Source organism: Aethalodelphis obliquidens, unplaced genomic scaffold (assembly GCF_003676395.1).
Source record: "Aethalodelphis obliquidens isolate GAN/ISIS:26980383/991018 unplaced genomic scaffold, ASM367639v1 scaffold79, whole genome shotgun sequence".
NCBI lineage: Eukaryota > Metazoa > Chordata > Mammalia > Artiodactyla > Delphinidae > Aethalodelphis > Aethalodelphis obliquidens.
In genome coordinates this window covers 7,286,262-7,304,455 of record NW_020838023.1, presented here as the reverse complement: position 1 = coordinate 7,304,455, position 18,194 = coordinate 7,286,262, and the positions used below count along the sequence as shown (strand labels likewise).

The window sequence follows — 18,194 nt, the reverse complement described above, 5'->3', positions numbered from 1 at the left end:
ATCAGTTGAGGAATTCTGATAACACATTATCATTAAGCCAATCCCAGAGAACAGTACAAAATGGAAGCCTGAGATGCATCAGAGTGCCATCCAAACACCTTCATGTCAGTGGGTGATTTCCATACTGTCAGAGCCCAGAGGCCCCAGGAAGTGATTCCACGCACAGACCTAGAGATGATACAGGTAAAGGGGAGGGAAACGCAACCACGGACAACCTAGACCTCTCCTGTCACTCAGGAGACTGAGAAAAGCTTTCTCACCCCTACTCTGGCTCACTCCCTTCTCTCTCTCTCTCCACCAGTGGGCTTATGGTTTCAACCAACTAACAAACAAGACTCTGGAAACTTGCTGAAATGAGGTACTTCCTCTTCATCACAGATTGCTCAGGATCCACCATATTTGAATTCATTCAGTCACATAACAAATATGAATGAGTGTCTACCACCTGCCCATCAGGCCCTTGCAAGCATTAGAGACATACATCGGAAAATGGGCAAGATCCTTGCCCTTGCTGCCCTTGTTTTCCTAGGAGCAACAGCTGATCCTTTTGTGAGGCTCTTTACATAGATCAAATCACCTAATGCTCAAAACAACCTCATCAGAAGTCATTATTACTATCTCCATTTTTTTTTTTAACAGCAGAGAGAACTGAGGCCTCAGAGAGATTAGGTGACTTGTCCCACAGCTAACGAAGAGTGAAAGTGAGACTTGAACCCCGATGGTCTCACTTTAGAGTCTGGCTTTCCAACTGCCACATCATGTTGCCTCTCGCTAGGTAGGGATAACTGAAGAATCCAGGAAAGATGGATAAAAGCTGTTGGACAAATACAACTTATTTACAGGCTGCCGGATTATCCTGGAGAAAAGTAAGTGACACAGAATCTTCCCTGGCTCTCTTCAGAACCCAGTGACTTTTTTCCAAAAGAGTCTTAAACCTGCCTTAAAAAAAAAAGTTTCTTCCATTTGTCTTCCTTTCTTTTATCAGCCCTATGTTTACTTTTTAATTCTCAAGGGAAGGATTGAGTTGGGTGAAACGGGAAGTAAGTTTTCTTCCTATTCAACCCACGTGACTCCTATGCTTCTTACCTCGTCATCTCAGTGTTGTTGAGAAATGGGATTGACTGAGTAAATCACACAGTAACCATGTGACCTGGGCAAGTGACTTAATGCCTCTTTTTTCCTCTGTAAAATGGAGGCAACTATGCCTACCCTGTCCTTGGCGATGTTGAGATTTGGGGCATAATGTCTGTTAAGTACCAGCAACACAGTACAGTACCTGACACATAACAGGTCCCATCCACCTTTCTTCCATTTCCTAAGGAAGGAACTAGGTCCCATTCCTGCCTGTTTTTGTTTTGTTTTGTTTTGTTTTGTTTTGTTTGTAGTACGCAGGCCTCTCACTGTTGTGGCCTCTCCCAGTTGCGGAGCACAGGCTCCGGACGCGCAGGCCCAGGGGCCACGGCTCAAGGGCCCAGCCGCTCCGCGGCATGTGGGATCTTCCCGGACCAGGGCACGAACCCGCGTCCCCTGCATCGGGAGGCGGACTCTCAACCACTGTGCCACCAGGGAAGCCCCCTGCCTGTTTTTTGAACAGAGTGCACTGAATGGAATTTAATGGGTTTTGATAGCCCAAGGGTTGTGATTATGAGTTGGGAGCATGCTGGGCTGGAACTCTGAGGCTTAGATGCTCTTCCTTTCTAGACCACTGTTATAGGCTGAAGTGGGTTCCTCTGAAATTAATATGTTGAGGCCCTAATCCCTGGTACTTCAGAATGTGACTGTATTGGAGATAGGGTCTTTTAAAAGGTAATTACATTAAAATGAGGTCATTAGGGTAGGCCCTCATCCAATAGGAGTAGTGTCCTTATAAGAAAGGGAGATTGGGCTTCCCTGGTGGCGCAGTGGTTGAGAATCCACCTGCCAATACAGGGGACATGGGTTCAAGCCCTGGTCCGGGAAGATCCCACATGCCGTGGAGCAACTAAGCCCGTGCACCACAGCTACTGAGCCCGCACACCACAACTACTGAAGCCTGTGCACCTAGAGCCCGTGCTCCGCAACAAGAGAAGCCACCACAATGAGAAGCCCGCTCGCCACAACTAGAGAAAGCCTGTGTGCAGCAATGAAGACCCAACACAGCCAAAAATAAAATAAATAAAATAAATAAATTCTTTTAAAAAAGATAAAAACAATGAACATCTTAAAAAAAAAGAAGTGGAGATTAGGACACAGACATGCGGAGGGAAGATCATGTGAAGACAGGAGGAAAGAGCCGGCTACAAAGCAAGGAGAGAGGCCTCAGAAAAACCTCCTGCCAACACCTTGATCTCAGATTTTTAGCCTCCAGAACTGTGACAAAGTAAATTTCTGTTGTTTAAGCCACTCAGTCAGTGATACTCGGTTATGGGAGCCTGAGCTAAGACAACCACCAATTGCCAAAGAGGCTCCTGAGTGGTCTGGGGATGAAGGGCCCAGCTGAGGGAAGGGAGAGGACAAGAGAGATGAGAGTCCTCACAGATATCAACTGCATAGAAAGGAAAGAACCATTTTAATGGAGTTGTTGCTGTATGCTCAGTATTGTACTAAGCGTTTTCACATGAGCTGACTTAACTGCTATAGCCTGAATGTTTGCACAAATTCACACGTTGAAATACTAAACCCTAAAAGGTCACTTATGAGAACAGTCAGGAACACAGGGCTTGGCTCTCATCTTGGCACTGCCAGTAATTCCAGATGACCAAACTTCTGAGCACCAGCATCTGCATCAGTAAAATGAGGATAACAGCAGCTACCCTGCTTACCTCGTCACAGTCACAAAGCTCATTAATAAGAATAAAGATAGCATTTGAGCCCTTGCTATGTGCCAGGAACAGTTTTGACTGCTTTATTTATTTATTTTTTTGCGGTACGCGGGCCTCTCACTGCTGTGGCCTCTCCCGCCGTGGAGCACAGGCTCCGGACGCGCAGGCTCAGCGGCCATGGCTCATAGGTCCAGCCACTCCGCGCAATGTGGGATCTTCCTGGACCGGGGCACGAACCCGTGTCCCTTGCATCGGCAGGCGGACTCTCAACCACTGTGCCACCAGGGAAGCCCCTGACTGCTTTATTGGCATTAACCCCCATGACAATTCCCCGAGGCTGGTAATATTACAGCCACAGATGATACCAAAGTAGAGTTGTAATTATTAATAAAAAAATAAATGAGCCCTAATAAAAAAGAAAAAATACACATTCACATCGGTGTGCTAAAGTCATCACATGAATCCCTCTAATTAGTTCAGTGACAAAGACACTGAGTAATTTGTTTAACATGCTCAAAGTGGCAGAATGCAAAACATTAATTTTTAGATGGGATGTCTGTCAGGAATCTAAGAATAATGAAGACCAATTTATTTAGAAATTGAAATGTGGAATAAGCTACCGTATAATTTGGTGGAGGAGGAATATGTTATGAGCCGAGAGACAAGTTTCAGCTCCTGTAAATTTTCCAACTTAAAAAAAAAATGTATTAGGTAATGTTTAACTTTAATTACTACAGAATAGAACCTTTCAGTTACTATCCTGTCAACCTTGAGCTTGGTGCTAATTCTTAAGCATACTTGATTCCCTCTGATTCCCACCCTGCACAGTAAGAAGCAGCACCGGTCACTACCCCTGCAGCCCCACAAGGACCTGGTATATTTCCATGTTTAGAAAACTGAGCAGAAATATGATGGAGGGGAAAGAACTTTGAATCTGGGAGACTGCATAGAACTTGATCTTTTTAGACATGTTACCAGGGGTTAAAAATGTTCAATAACTGTGCTACCATCTGTTTTTCTTTGATAGTCAGAGACACAGAATTCTAAAAATGAGCATTAAAAATGATATATTCCAGAAAAGCTATCCCAATAAAGAGGTAAGAATTTTCATACTCTAAATAACCAAGTGTTTTGCCTAGCACTGTGGGTACTTAATAAATATTTGGTGAACAAATGAATATACAGAGGCACTAAGAGAAATGACACCCCTTTCTAAAAGGTAGGGAGGCTTCTCACTAAAAAAGTGGGAGTTGCCACCCCACAACTTAGTAAACATCTAATATCATGGAATTCATCTTTTGTAAAATAACTAGTTATATGCTTTCACTTCTAGGGCAATCAATTTCCAAAGTTTTAATCCCTGTTGTGTGGATGGAAATGTGGTCTGTTGGTCTGTTGGTTTGTTTTGGCTGTGCTGTGTGGCTTGTGGGGTCTTAGTTTCCCGACCAGGGACTCAGCAGTGAAAGCGTGGAGTCCTAACCACTGGACCACCAGGGAATTCCTATGTATATGTGTTTTTTTTAAAAAAAAAAGCATTTCCGTTTATTTGAACTCAAGTTACTGCTTACAAATTTCCACTACACTAATACACTAATATGCATGGAGATCACCAAGAAGGACAGGCAATATTTCAAAGTCTTGTGGAAAAACAGAAATTTTGCGTAGTTGAGCCTCTCATAGAATAGCATTCTCTAGAAAGACTCTGTAAGATACTGAACCGGGGCTGAAAGCCATGCTTTTAAACATGGTGTGTTGCCTGGACACGTCAGTCCGTCACCTTGTCTGCTATGCTCAACAGCCCCTTCGATTCAAAACAGCCTTCCACACCTTACCCACACCAGGCAGGGTTCAAACACTCCGTGCCTGTTTTCTTTGCACAGGGTGGCGCCTGCCTGGAAGAGCCCTTGACTTACAGAGGCCCCTGCACACGCCCACCAGCAGTTCAATGAGGGCACCAAGGCCACAAGATTCTACCCGATTCAAGTGACAGTGATTAGCTAAGCCAAGCAGAATGGCTCCATCCAAGACTGAAACTAGAGCTGAAGTGTTCAAACCCTATTTGTGCTGGGACACTTTCTTCAAGTGGAACTTACCTAGGAGTCAATGTAGAAAACAGAGCAATGTGGAGTGCCCTGGCTAAAAGTGGGTAGGGCTCCCAGGTCCAGGATGTTTCCTGGTTTTCCCATTTGGTTCTCCCATGTGTACCCTCCACATCCCCCAGACCATCCACATGGAGTTTTTAGAACACAGGTTAAAAAACCTCAGTATTACAAGACACTGAGGAAACTGGGCAAGCAGGAAGGAGCGGGGGTGAGGCAGGCCAGCTCCAGGAAGCCAGAGGGCAGGAGAAAGAGCCCTGAAGCCACAAATGAGAGACAGCAAGAGACACCTGACCCTGGAGCGCCTTGGTTCATCAGAGCTTTCCCGTTCTTCTTCCAAGCTACATACACTCTAATAATCATCAGAACAGGACCAATCCTTTCATATGGCTGTAAAAGCCTTGCCTACCTGGATCCAAAATAACTTCACCTACCCAGGCTCTAGGGAGGCCTTCGCCTTGACCCCAGGCCGCCGCCCAAGCTTCCTCTCCCTCTCTCACCTCCAATCACGAGCGTGCCTGTCTTATAGTCTGGATGTCCTGGATTCTTCTCCATCACCCTCCATGCCCCTGCTCAAGACAGAGACCCCTCTGTTTAGAATGCTCCCTCCTCCTGCCTGCAATAATTAAAAACAAATTCTACTTGTTCTTCAGCTTAAAAGGCACCTGCTCGTGAACATTTTCTCAGCCTTCCAAAGGCAGAAAACAACCTTCACTCCTCTGCTCTCTAAAATACTAGTGGCTATTTTACAGACACTAGTAAAGAATTCATCCCACTGTATTACAACTAGACGACGCGAAGGATGCTAAGGGAGAGGTGCTTATCTGATTTTGCAATTCTAGTGCCTAGCATGTACATAGTAGGGGATAGATCCTCACTGATGTGAAAAATCAGTTAGTGCATATACCACGTCCTCAGCCTTGAGGTGCATACGGCAGAAGACTCTTCTGAATAACACAGTGCAAATCGATCCACATTGAACCCCTGGGAAAAATAATCATCTCTGTTTTAGCTACATTTTCGACACCACTGGCTAAGGAATTTAAGTACAAAAACCACCTTCCCATCATTCATTTCAGACAGCTGGTTCACAGGCTTTAGAGTCAAGGTGATTCTGTAATATTCTATTCGTGGCCAGCGAACCAGCTGCTGAAATTGCATCCGACAATTTCCTCTTCCAGCCCTAGGAGAACAAACACTACTAAGTGCAGGGTGTTGATAATCCTTAAGAAATTACTGTCCATAGGAAAAGAAATGCAGAAATTGTTCTTCAAAAAAAGAGCTGGTAGAAAACTGCAGCAGGTTGCAGGACTCAAGAAACAAAAGGGGGACAGAAACCACACATTCTCATTTAAAAACAGCGTCATAAATCTCAGCTGAAGTAAACAGTTTAATTAAAAAACACAGCATGCTGAACAGTGGGGCTGACAGTGTGGGCCTTGTGATTTGGGCAACAGCACTGACATAGATGTGCTTTAAACCAAAGCTATTGTCCCTTCCAGATGTTCTGCAACAGCCAATATCTGTCCCTGGGGATCGGAGAACTTACAGAAAATCACTCTAAATCACCTACCCTTGAAAGGCCCCGAATCTAAAAGGATGAGAAAAAAGACAGGAACAAATGAAACCTAACACACTGCATTTCCTTTCCATGTTTGGATTTATTTTATAATTAAAATTTCAAATTATCAAACTAATGCATGCTCCTGGTAGATTAAAAAACTTCAAATAAGTATAATCCAAAGCTGGGTAACTGGTGATGAACTGATACTTGTTGAAGCTAGGAGATGGGTGCATGGGAGGTTGCTGCACTATTGTATTTATTACTTTGGGATAGGTTTGAAATTTTCCTTGACCCCCACTTTTCAAAGGAACCCAGCATGAATAGTTGATTATGTATTCTTGCAAAAATCTATTATGTCCATATGTATGGTTATATATGTATACTTTTATGTGAAAGGATCGTAATAGACATTTCAAGTAGTTGTGGTTTTTTTTTTTGCGGTACACGGGCCTCTCACTGCTGTGGCCTCTCCCGTTGCAGAGCACAGGCTCCGGACGCGCAGGCCCAGCAGCCATGGCTCACGGGCCCAGCCGCTCCGCGGCATGTGGGAATCTTTCCGGACCAGGGCATGAACCCGTGTTCCCTGCATTGGCAGGCGGAATCTCAACCACTGCGCCACCAGGGAAGCCCAAAAGTCTTTTTTTTTTTTCAAGACAGGTCTTTGGCCGAGGAACAAGTGAACAAGCTCACTCACATGAAATGTAATCAGCTAAGCAGCAAGTATAAATGACAGTATTGACTCTGTTCCCATTTTGATTGGAAGGGAGTTTTAAAACAGGAAGGTGCACGATTTCGAGGGAAGAAGAGGAAACAGTTGGTCCCGCTGGTGGGGAAGGATGCCCAACGCAGAAGCTGGGTTCAGAAAGCGGACTTCACCCTCGTCCCAGCGCAGGTGGACCCACAGAAGCCAGGTGCTGTGCTGTCTCTGGGAGAAGTCAGGCCACCTGAACAAGAGTGCACAGTCTCTGTCTAGGAAACGTGACCTGGAGGAGGGCCCTTACGACTTAGGACCTCAATTTCCTAATCCGGAATATGAGGAAGCCAACCACATTTATCTAAACTCTCTTTCAGCTCTAACTTCTCTGTTTTTTATGGACATTCTGAAGAGCCTCCAGGGTAAATCCTCACTTATGAGATCAAAATAGAACAGGCCATTTGGGGCACATTTTGTACAGAAAAGATCAGCCACAAACCACAGGCCAGGGAGCACAAAACAGCAAATTTCATTTCCTTCGGGCTTGCAAGCAAGGATGAACGTATCAGAGCAGATCCTGTGCTAAGCATGCTGTCCAAACACCGTGTAGGGTTACCATCATCTATTTTCAGCTCACAGGACAGATGCTGAAGCTGCCCAAGTGCTACAGGCTGTGGGTGTGCGGGTCTATCACAGGGAATAGAAAAGGTTTCTTCGGGGTTAAAATTATTCCAAGAGGCCTCAAAAGTCTTATCGGGGACATCCGTGGCTATAGTGGAGGCTGCTTTCAGCTAAGGGGCTTGTGAAAGATTTCTCAACCAATATGCATTTATTGAGCTCCAACTGCATACCAGGCATAGCTTAAACAACTGCTCAGAGTGGACTAGTTTCTATAACTGAAACAGGTGTTGTTTCTTCAAAATGAAAATGCTGTGTCCTCTGTGTACAGGACACACACACACACACCAAAGTCTCCATAATACTCCAAATTCAGTTAAAACTGAATCTATCCAACATTGTTTTCCTTTTCCTCTATTTCCTCTGTTTTAACAAATGCATCACCTTCTTTTCTGCCTCTGTCCCTAGACTTACGCTCTTCCCTTTTCAGTATATGCTCCCCCTCTTTTCCTATCCATCTGTTAAAGTCTAGCTTAACTCAACCTTCTTCCATAATGTCTTCTCACAACCAACCAGATATGATGTGGTTTCCTGACCCCCTATGATATATTTTCTACAAATGCCCATGTTTACCCATGTATTATTTTGTATTACTTTACTCTTATTTGCATTAATTCTCTCCAACTACAGTACAAATTGTATGAGGAAAGAACTATCTCCTTCTTTCGTATTTCCTGAAGTGTCTAGGACAAGGCTAATGGTAAATGATACTCAGTATAAGAGTCTGGGCTTTCATCTTTGTTTTCAGCTGGACAGAGAGAAATTTGACCACAGAACAGAATATAAAACTGAGTCTCTAGTCTTGGGCCCTTTGGTGGCTGTAGACCTACTCTGGTTGCTCTTACTGGGCAGTACTTCAAAGTGTTTCTCCATTGCCTTTCCATTAATATGAAGGAGTACTTGGACCATCTGTGGGTGTTTGGTTCCCCCGGGAAAAGAAATGTTAAGTAATTCTTCCTTCAGGAAGAGCCCATGCCATTCTCCACAGAATGAGTATACAGCAGGGGTCTGGCTTTAGCTCAGGGTCTGTCTACTGTCAGGATCCAGGTGGATCTGGGCAGGTACAGCTCAGGCCAGTGGCTGGGGCCCTCCAGGAGTCCACGGGCAGCCCGGCGGAGGAGCTAGACCCCCAGAGAGGAGGAAAGTGGGGAGACGGCCACAGTGCCTGGCAGCCCCAAGGACAAGGAGGCAAATCTGAAGGTCCTGCGTTCACTCAAGTTCTGTGACGCCAAGGGCCAGAGGCAGCTCTGCTGTGGGGAAAAGGTGACAAAGCACAGACATAAAAAAAGGGAATACTGAGAGTCACAGGTGCCGTGATGCAAACACACACACACAAATACTAGGAGACAAAAAAAGGTCTTGGACTTTCATGACAAAAAAAAGGTCATGCAGGGCTGTTGAGAAACATCCAACCACTCAAAAATAAGCATCTTGGGAGGTTAACTGTCCCTTACAAATACTCAATACACTTCCATCCAAATCTTTAGGTCACCTTTTGCACTCCGTGGGGACCCCTAATACACTTGTTGTTATGATTTTCTTTTTCATGACTAACAGAATGCAAGTAAAAGGAAACCGTGGGAGAAACTCAAAAAGCCTGAAAATCTGTATTTCACTTATGACTATGAAGAAAGCAAAAGAGGTTTATCAGGGCTACATAATAAAATGCTATTCCTGATATCACCTTCAGGAAAATCTCCACAGACTCAACAGTCAGACACAGCTAGTGAGAAAAGTTCCTGGAAATCTAGGTATTGGCTTATTCAATAGGTTTACATTTTCCCTTTAACATAGTGACCCTTGCAGGTACTCGATACACTTACAGTTAAATTTTCAGGCTACTTGTGTACCGCTGTGGTCGCTGAATACACCTGGTGTCTGTTTCTTTGTATTTAATGAGGCTTTAGTACATATAACCTTATGTACCTAGACCCACACTTATCTGGGTTCCAGGTTACTCAAACTGTTTGAGGATCAGAGAGAAGAGCGGCCAAAGCAGAAGCAAAAACCATCAACAACAGCCAAGAAGGAACTACGCTGCCTGTGAGAGAAAAGCTCTGGGTGGTAATTCTAGCATATGCCGTTTTCTCTGAGTCTGAGTCGCCATGGGGTTCTACATACTAATAAAGCCATGTGCTTATGAGCACATTATGGCTTATAAATGACTTCCATACTCTTCACCTCATTTGATTTTGCAAACAGCCACGTGAGGTAGTTAGGGGAGAGGTGATTAACCCCTATCTACAGATGAGCAGAAGGTTTACTCTGGTGGTCGGAATTGGCCACTAATAGTTTACAAGTGGAGAAGCCACATATTGAATCTAGAACTTAAGACAGCTCATCTACCAAGACTCCACGCTTGTAAGGACAGATCCGATCTCATTCATTAATAAGAATAGTTCTGCATGGCTGCAGCTGGCTATGTTAGTGCTTGTATCTGCAGTGGTATTTGCATATTTATGCTTTTCAAGGGTCCTCCGTGACTTTATAAGCACCCCAAACACTCCATCTTCTCTACAACTCTCTAGTTTGCTATGGTGGATAGGCAGCTATTAAACCCCATTGATGATTATATAAGGCATCTGAAAACTTACCAAACCCTAGGGTAAGCTCACATAGTAACATGGTTCCAAACACCTGTGGCTACTTATGAACTACAGCACTCATTAAACCAAAGACAGTACCTCCTAAAGATAGCTAGATACCTAAAGATCTAGTCGGCTCTCAGCCACATTCTCCTGACAGCTGTCATTTGAACTGCAGTGGCATTTCCACAACTAAAAAGTCACACTATTAATTAGACTACCCGAGGCATAGTAGCAAAGCTACCAAAAGTAGACTGTTTGGAAATCACTAAGATTCTAGAGGGTCTTGGAAAGGCCTTTCCTAATTTAAAGTCACCATGCTACTGCATTTGTTTCCAATATCTTTCCATCCCAGTACTTGTCTTATCGTGTGCTAGGAAGCAAAGCCAACATAAACTCTCACTCTAGGTACCAAGAAGCAAATGATACTCGTGTTCTGTGAATTGGTGGTTTTTAAAGGAGGCCCTCACATCTGTTTAAGTGTAGGGTCTGTTCCGCAGGGACTCTGATTTACATCATAATTACATCTGTCCTGTGAGCGTCTGATAAGTTAAACTATCTGGTTTTTTCCTTGAGAAACCTTACAATGTCCTGCAAATCAGTCTCCATTTATCAGACTTGTAACTTTCCCACTGAATACATAATGAAGGGACAAATATGCGATTTGATTGGATTGCTATTTGATTCAATAAACTCTTTTCCACAAAAAAAGAATCTTTCTTCCTCTAGTCTTTCTCCTGTTTCTCTTTATTTTTTTATTTGCTGCAATGACCACACTATCTAGTTCTGAACATTTAACACAAAGAAAGGAGAAGCTCCTACCCAAACCAGACTCAACCAGTGAAACTTTCCACAATGAACCTGCACTAATGACTAAGTCCAGGCATCACACTGGATGTACAATTACTTCTTTACATGTGCTTGCAGTGTGGCTATCACAGCTGAGAATAAATTCTGCTCGTTTTTGTAATATATTACTACATTTGAGTCTTATCTTGTAGTAGATCCATTGAACTTTTACTTAATATTATGTGTATTCTGCACTTCTTGAATACATGAGCTGAAGGTCAGGAGGTGACCTTAGAATGAAAAGAAAGGTGAACATCCTGGGTTAAAAACATGTAGTGAAAAAATCAAATCCAGACCCCCGCCAAACTCAACATACACAAAACATGGTGGACACAAATCTGCAATCATTTCAATGCTCCCACTTTTCTTTCCTCCCTCCCTCCACACCTCTACCCATAAACACACACATTCTCTCATCATCATTCCCTGCCAAACTAGTTCCTCTTCCCCAACATCTGATTGCTAGGAATGATTCCCCACATATTCCAGCCACCCAGGCAATATTCTTAGGCACCTTGGACGAAGAGCTCCCATTTCTGTGTCTTTGCCCATGGCATTCCCAGTGCCAGGAATTCCGTCTTCTTCCCTTCCACTTCTATAAAACCTACTCATCTTTCCTCACGTCCCATGAAGCCATCTCCTTCTTTTCTAGGTCACAGGGAGTTCTCCTTTTTAAAACTGTTGCTTTAATTCTCCAGGGTTCTTCACAATATTTTGTTCAATTACCCTCCATTTATTCATGGATTCCTATTCTATTTCTCTACCTAAAAAGTCATCTTCTTGGGGGCAGGAACCATGCTGTTTATTTCTGGATATCTTTTCCAGTACAAACAAAAGCTGCCCCACAGGCTCTTGATAAATATTTGTAGGCTGATTAACTAAAGATAAAACATTATCAGCAGGCATGTGTATAAGAAATTTCTCTGGGAGGAAAAGATAAGAAAGGGTATATCTAGGTTTCTCTGAAACATGCAGATGAAATCTATATTCTATATATACCTACAAGTATATAATCTTTTTTTTTTTAATTGAAGTATAGTTGATTTACAATGTTGTGTTAGTTTCTGGTGTACAATGAAGTGATTCAGTTATACATATATATACCTATTCTTTTCCATTATGGTTTATTACAGATATTAAATATAGTTGCCTGTGCTATACAGCAGGACCTTGTTGTTCATCTATTTTATATACAGTAGTTTGTATCTGCTAATCCCAAACTCCTAATTTATCCCTCCCCCACCCTGTAATCTTAACTAATCTATAACAAAATGTTAATTGCGCTTTTTAAAAGGTTCACATACACTGCCTTAAGTCTTCTTTATATTCATCTAACAATTGCAAGGCCTGTGACAGACCTTCTGTTTTGTTTGTTGCCATGTGAAAAAGACAGTTCTGTGGCTAGAACATCATAGACCCTTATTCTCACAAGTCAAACAGAAAAGTATGCTTTTGATGTTGCTATCATTATCCATAAGAGCCATGGTGGGAGGAAGAATGGCCCTCATTTTCTCTGCCTGCTTATACAAGGGCTATTTACCATTTTGATAGGTCTTTCATCAGTGCCAAGTGCTTCACAATATCACTTTTATTAGTCACTCCCATAAGCGCCACATGACATGCGGGAACATTATTGCCCCCTGCTGAACAGCGCAAATGCCCTCAGGAGACACAGAGAAATTCTGTGAGGGTCTTGCCCTCCCTAAGATAAACAGTGGGAGTCAGAGCTTGAACTCAAAGCTCTGGTGTTCTGCTTCGGGTCTTGGGAAAATCCACAAAGGTCTTCCTTCAGTAAAGCTGGGGAGCATTTGTCCTATCAGCTCATCACTTTAGGCTTACCCTCCAGCAATACTGAAAATCAACTCAATCCAACAAATACTTGCTGGATGCCTAGTAATGCAAGAAACAGTGCTAGACATGGGAGAAACTGCAGTGAATCTGACAGACCTGGCCTCCCTCATGGAGCTGAGGGTCTAGACAGTGGCTTACAAAGGAGGAACCTAAGACCATCCTTTGGGGTGTGGCTAGAAAATATCAGAATGTCTATATTTCTTTTATCTCGCCTTTCAAGGGATTTTTGTTTGTTTGTTTTGGCCGCACCAGGTGGCATGCTGGATCTTAATTCATGCCCTCGGCAGTGGAAGCACGGAGTCCTAACCACTGGACCTCCAGGGAAGTCCCTAAAGGGATCTTTTAACTTTCTATTTTGTGGGTGTGCTTAGGATACACATAATGCGCACCTGTGTATAACAGGTAATATGCTTATACTGGGGGAATCTATGCTCAAAATGTTTGCACAGACATGGATGGGCAAGCAAGACATTTGAAAACCAATGGACTGCAGGACTATGTGGACTTTCCTGCACATGCTATGACATTTCACATATTCAAGTCTTTCTTCTTGCTATTTTCACTGTCTAAAAAGCACCTCCTCCTCTTACTGTTCTCCTTCCTGAGTAAACTGAAGACCCAGCTCAGCTGTCACCTGCTCGGGAAGGCCTTCAGAGGCCGAGCCATTCTATCCGCGGCTCCCGTTGAACCTTGGACATCCCTCTACCACAGAAATTATCATGCTGCATTGTAACTGTCCACATTTCTCTCTCTGGCATTAATTGGCTGGAATCTCTGGTCTGTGAGCTCCTTGAGGACAGGGGTCCTGTGGTTTACCTTTTGTTCTCAAAGGCTAGCCCTGGTGCTTGTCACGTAAGGGACTCTCACAGTGCGTACGAGAAATTTATTCTTTTTTTTTTTTTTTTTTCTTTTTTGGGACTTCCCCGGCGGGCTGGTGGTTAGGACTCTGTGCTTCCACTGCAGGGGGCGTGGGTTTGATCCCTGATTGGGGAACTGAGATCCCGCATGCTGCACAGCCAAAAAAAAAAAAAAACACGAACAAGAAACACAAGAAAACATTTTTTTTTCCTTTTAATTGTGTGGAGGTGAGGAAGTGTGTTCATACTCAAGGTATTAGACTACAACCCCTGACTCCCCAGTGAAGTAGAAAATTTAGAGATGGGCTATGAGAAAGTGATGCATTTAAAATTTACCAGTGAGGGCTGGCCAGTTTCAATCCTGAATTAAAGGCAGAGACTAAGTACTGCTAAAGCTGGGAAGAACAAATCAGAAACGCAGAGAGATGCTGAGTTCAGACGGAACAGTCTGGCGGAGATGCCTGTGCGACTGAGAGGAAAGGAACTCAGGACTGCGTCACAAGGCTCATGTTCTGCCTCAGCTCTACATACACTAACCACCTAACTGCCTTGGGGCCACTTGGTCTCCAGAGAAGGAGATTATCTTGATTCCTCATAAATACTTCAGAGCTGACATGATGAAAGTAGGGGTAGAGAGGAACCAAGATGGTCAGTTCCATCCTTACTCTGGTACCAAGTCAGATGGCCAAGCAAGAGTCATTTAAAAGGCTGGATTCGATAGATTATCACTAAGGTCCCAACAGCCTAAAGTTCAACCACTTGATTATGCTGATGACACGGAGATGGTATGTCAATCAACCATGTTATGATCGATCCTTTGGGAAGACCTTCACTAAGGTGTGACTTAGAGCAACTACGTTAGTTTTCTGGACCTTGCCCAGTCAACAAACATTAATTGAACATCTAGTATCCATCGGGAACTGTAAGTAACAAGTAAACAAGATATATATTGACTCTACCTTCACGGAGCATGCATTTTTGTAAACTTCACTTTCCTTGTCTCCAACACGTAAAGCTTCTTTCATGTCTAAAAACCCTGAAATGTGATGATTCAGTGTGAACTCCAAAGCAGCATGGCCCTCAAGACTCCCTCTCCAATTGACTTTTTTAAATTCCATTCGCACACATCAGAACCACAGAACTTACTATTAGCTGTAAAATAATCCCTGTTCAATTTAAGAGATATGCATTCTAAGATTTCAAACATATTTCTTTACCTTACCTCTTACCACGGAACACAACTTCAGTTGCCCTTGCTGGGGCCTCAGCACTACAAAGCTGAATGTGGGATTTGGAATCAAAAATCTTAAATCTGAGTTCTGCCCCCATCAGTTAGCAACTGTGTGTCCTTGGCCAAGTCACTTAATCTCTCTGAGCTGCTTTTATTTTTGTCACTTAGCACATTTTTATTCCATGTACCCAAGTATGACAGAACTTCAGGAAGGCACTTCCCCTCTAAATTTGGAATCAGAATAATCACTCAGGATAACCAACAAGGGCCTGCTGTATAGCACAGGGAACTATACTCAATAGTTTATAACAAGCTGTAAGGGAAAAGAATCTGAAAAGGAATATAGATATGCATATGTGTGTGTGTGTGTGTGTGTGTGTGTGTGTATCTGAATCACTGTTCCTACACACCTGAAACTAACACAACATTGTAAATCAACTACACTTCAATTAAATAAAAAAAAGAATCACTGATTCCTCTTAGCTCACAGGCTAAGGATCAACAGAATGTTAAGAATCAATAGAATGATACATATAAAATCTCTTTCGAAAATAAAAGATGCTGTTTAAACGTGAGTTGGTGTTTGTAACTGGTATCACAAATACTCATCACAAAACAAAGATAAAGAAAAACTGTTATAGAATTGTTATAATGGAATTTTTGAATATATTCATCTCACCCAGCAAGTGTTCTGTGATTTACAGACCAAAGGCTCACAGTATGGCCTCCACCCATTTTTTCTGAAGGTATCTGAGCCATCAACTAATAGGTTCTGTGGATCCACAAGGCTGTAATTATCGTATCTTTCTAATAGTATCTGTGAAAGCTAAAAATATTAATATGTTTGTGTGTCATCTTACCCGCAATTGCATAATCAGCTGACTCTAAAGTGGGATTTTATGTTTGTACCTAAATATTTAGCAATTTTAACAGCACACTGAAGTGACAGACTAAAAATATAAAAAGACCAAAAAATGTTAACTGGCTCACGATAGAACTGCCTAAGTGTCCTTGTCCATGGACGCTCTGCTTCTTATGCCCAACGTCAACTCTAAAGCGTAGATAAGTTCAATTCCTCAAACCTCAGTGTCCCTATTTGTTAAGGAGGAAAAAGAAGAATGAAATTTCATGACTTGAAAACCAAAAGCAATTTCACTTTCCATAAAGGATCAATCAACAAGCATTTATTTATATTCTACCCTATTCCTAGAACACGGGAAATGCCACGAGAGTTACAAAAATAGAACAACATTCAGCCCTCTATATAACAAATGTGGTTACAAGTCAAACACTTTTATGTAAGTAAAGCTCATACACATGTGAGGGATCGTAAGATGATTATTCTATCCCAAGCAGAATTAGTCTTTGTTTACACTTTGTAACAGACAATATTTTACATAAATATCCCTGACTCTTTGCTTTTAGCACACACACACAAAAAAAGAAAGAAAACAGAAAAGGTTAAAAAAAAAATGAGTGTAATAAGTATCTGTGATTTTTGTCACGTAGTATTCATATGTCTCATTCCTGGTACTAATTTCTGTGTCAGTGATGGTTATGAGAAACCGAAACTAATTCTGGCTAGTTTAAGCAAAAAGGGATTTTACTGAAAGGATATAGAGGCTCTTACAAATTTGAGAGAAGGCTGAAGAAGCAAGCTTAGAAACCGCAGGAACTGTGTTCCTCTGAGAATATGCTTAAGACTCTCACTAAGGAAGCACGGGGGGCTGCTAGAAGGATTTCTAATTAGATAGGCAAGAAATTTCCTGGTGACTTTTTTTTTGGCCGTGTCGCCCAGCATGCCGGATCTCCGTTCCCTGACCAGGAATCGAACCCGCACCCCCTGCAGTGGAAGCACGGAGTCTTAACCACTGGACCTCCAGGGAAGGTCTTAAGACCTTCTAGAAGATGGAGACTGCAAGATCTTGAAATAGGATAGCAAATTTCTCTGAGCTATATAGTGATTCAGGGAGTACAAACTGCTGTTGTTTCATAACAGAGTTGTGATTTTTTTTTAAAGGTTTACAAAGCAAAAGCCATTCCAATTGCTGACGACAAAAGACTTGTCTCTGAAAGAAGATACTTTGTTGAAGTGAGATTCTTGACTAACAATTTAAATATATACAGATTTCTGCATAGATTTAAAGCGTTAACTTCTATAAGCTCATGTTGAGTGTCTAAATGAATGTGTGCATGCCTTCTTACCCATCTGATAGACAACTATTCCCACTAACAGGAGATATGGAAATGAATGGAAAGAGCAGGTAATTCCTTCTTTATTCAGTTCCTAGATTAGGTCCTGAGACCAAGAGTAAGAATTAACAGGGGTGAGAGGAGTTGCAAGTGGTTAAAGTGCAAACCAGCTAAGTAATAACCGTAATTTCTACTGTAATTTCTTGTCTAGTGATGTGAAGAAGCCTGGAAACATACACACGCACAAGCAGCTACTCAACGTGGGACAAAATGAAGAAAGCATTATATCACAGGAAAAGGAAAAATTAAAGAATAAATGTGACCTTATACCTACAACACTATTTTGATATCTATAGTGGCTGACAGAGGGTTTTGGGTGAAGGAAAAACAAAGATGGCAGAAAATAAAGTCAGCATTTCACATCTTGTTAAAACAGCAACATGTAGTCTTGACATGGTTTTCACCAAAAGGAATATGGGCTTTTGGCAACACTGCACAGAGAACATTAGTCTATAGTTAAGTATACATTATTAATGTCATCTTCTGTATCAGTGCAACAGGTATCAGGCATGCATGCTGGGGAAAAAATAATTAGAAAACAAACGGTTTAAGATTCTATATGGCTAATTAAGTAAAGTCTTTACTTTTTTCTCTCAGGATACTTGAAAATTCTAGCATTATGCCCAAATATCCTGATATCTTAGAAAATTTTTATACTTATTCTGTTTTGAATCCAAAATTCCCCAACCCTGAGAGTTCTGCATTCTTCTAATCCTAAAATCAACACCTAGA

General features: G+C 42.3%; 1 protein-coding gene across 3 annotated transcripts in view; it reads right to left on the bottom strand.

The window, feature by feature from the left end:
• The window catches only part of DEPTOR (DEP domain containing MTOR interacting protein), a 142,963-nt gene that overhangs the window by 107,140 nt on the left and 17,629 nt on the right, over positions 1–18,194 (bottom strand). The window lies entirely within an intron of this gene.